A 2,332-nucleotide genomic window follows, 5' to 3' on the forward strand; every position below is an offset into this window, starting at 1 on the left:
AAAAAAAAAAAAAAAAAAATACTGTCTAATTTGATTTGCTAAAATGTTAAACTTGTCTATCTTTAACATAAGTATTAACTAGTTGTAAATTTTTCTTGTTTCTACCCCTCTCCAGTTTTGGTACTGAAGTCTTATTAGACTAATAAATAAGAACAGCAGGCTGTTATTCTTTCTAGTCTCCGGAGAAATATGCTTTAAAACAGAATACATACCCTTAAACAAGATAATAAAAGTGCCCTGAAAATCCTAGACCTTAAATCTTTCGGGGGAGAGTCTCGCTCTGTTCCCCGGGCTAGAGTGCCATGGCATCAGCCTTACTCACAGCAACCTCAAACTCCTGGGCTCAAGCAATCCTGCATCAGCCTCTCAAGTAGCTGGGACTACAGGCACGCACTACCACACCTGGCTAGTTTATTTTTAGTTGCCCAGCTAATTTTTTCTCTTTTTACTAGACACAGGGTCTTGCTCTTACTCAGGCTGGTCTCAAACTCCTGAGCTCAAGAAATCTTCCCACCTTGACCTCCTAAAGTACTAGGATTACAGGCATGAGCCACCACACCTGGCCTCGGGGGAAAGATTTTTAAGTACTGCTCCAATTTCTTTAATGGATGTTGGTCTATCAGGTTAATTTCTTACTGTTACCAAAATTGTTCCAAAAAGAAATTAACCTGATAATGGTTTTCAAAAATACTTCTATTTCATCTAAGTTTTCAAATGCACAGACATGCAGCTTTATCTTGTTGAGTCTGTCAATTTCATTTGTCTTTTCTAAGAACTACGTTCAGATGAGAGGAAAAGACTGACTACAGCCAAATTATCACAGCAGTAATAGTAATCGATATCCAAGGTGATTGCTCTCCTCATCCTTTCCTCCCTGCCCACATTACAGTAAGAGTTACTAAGGAGCTAGGTACTTTATTCACACAACACTTTTTTTGAGATAGCATCTCACTCTGTTCCCCAGGCTGGAGTGCATGCAGTGGTGTCATCACAGCTCACTGCAACCTCCAACTCCTGAGCTCAAGCAATCCTCCTGTCTCAGCCTCTCAAGTAGCCAGGACTACAAATATACATTACTGTACTTGGCTAATTGTTTTAAGTATTATGTAGAGATGGGGTCTTGCTATGTTGCCCAGGCTGGTCTCCAACTCCTAACCTCAAGTAATTCTGCCATTCCAGCATCCCCAAGTGCTGGGATTACGGGTGTGAGACACTGCATCCGGCCAACACAATACTTTTTTATTACTCCACCACATTAACTTCTAAACTCTCCAAAAGATAGACAGGTACTCAGGTTTACTACAAATGGATAAATTTCCAAACCCTATTAAGTAAAACCTGTAAGTTTGCGCATAAAATGGACCAACTAAAACGGTACAGGTAGCAGCTCTGAGAGAAAAGTACCTGTAATAAGGAAGTTGCCATGTTCCTCCAAAGGTTCACTGTATTTTCGGACCACGTGATTTAAACCAAGGTCTAGCTCATAGAAAGTAAGTGTCTGCTGGGTATTTGCTGCTGCTTCTCCTGTTGGATCATTGTCTGCTTCCTATAGAGGAGAAAAGTGGCACAAAGATTAAACAGCAGCATGAAATCAAAGAACTTTTAGATCTGGAAAGGACATCAGGACTCCTCCATTTTACCAACAAGGAAACAGAGGCCCACAGATACCAAATGGTTTGAACAAGCTTATGCTACTAGAAAATGGCAGAGCTAAAACAAGAACCCAAATCTCCAAATTCTGGATCCAGGGATCCCTCTACTAGAGGATACTGCTTTCCATTCAAGACAAAGAATGGTAAGTTCTGATTTTCATCACTTCCCTGTGAAAAAATACCCCAAATATAGCTTTGCCTTTTTCATGCATCTTTTCCCAATACCTTGTTTTCCATAGGGAGATTACTTAAGTCTGAGCAAAGGTTATGTCATCAGTTAGTTAAGCTCTGAAACATTCCAAAGAATTTCAGTAAGGCATTTGGAATATGGGAAAGATCTGCTAGCAGGACAGATTTATGAGATGCACAAGGAAGAAAACAATCTTAGGAAAACAATCAGGTGACCGAAAGAAATCCAAAGAAAGAGAAAGATATGGTCCCCATTACCTCATAATCCATTTCCAGGCAAGCAAACATTGGATTTTCAAATCCCACATCTACTCCAACTACATGATAAACTAAAGTGTTCGCTTTGTGGGCTTCCAGAGGAGATGAAATGGTAAGTCGGGCTGCAGCATCTCTGTTCAAGATATACACCAGTTTCTGTTTCTCAATGGCACCTGCAGTCAAAGGAGATTTCCAGATAATGAAAGGAGAGATTTACAGAACAGCTAGATTCA

At 40.1% G+C, this 2,332-nt stretch overlaps 1 protein-coding gene across 1 annotated transcript in view; it reads right to left on the reverse strand.

Moving 5' to 3' along the window:
- The window catches only part of LOC105807970 (splicing factor 3B subunit 3-like), a 42,380-nt gene that overhangs the window by 35,417 nt on the left and 4,631 nt on the right, over positions 1–2,332 (reverse strand). The gene's annotated exons all lie outside the window — the stretch shown is intronic.

This window comes from Propithecus coquereli, unplaced genomic scaffold (assembly GCF_000956105.1).
Source record: "Propithecus coquereli isolate 6110/MARCELLA unplaced genomic scaffold, Pcoq_1.0 Scaffold165, whole genome shotgun sequence".
NCBI classification, from domain to species: domain Eukaryota; kingdom Metazoa; phylum Chordata; class Mammalia; order Primates; family Indriidae; genus Propithecus; species Propithecus coquereli.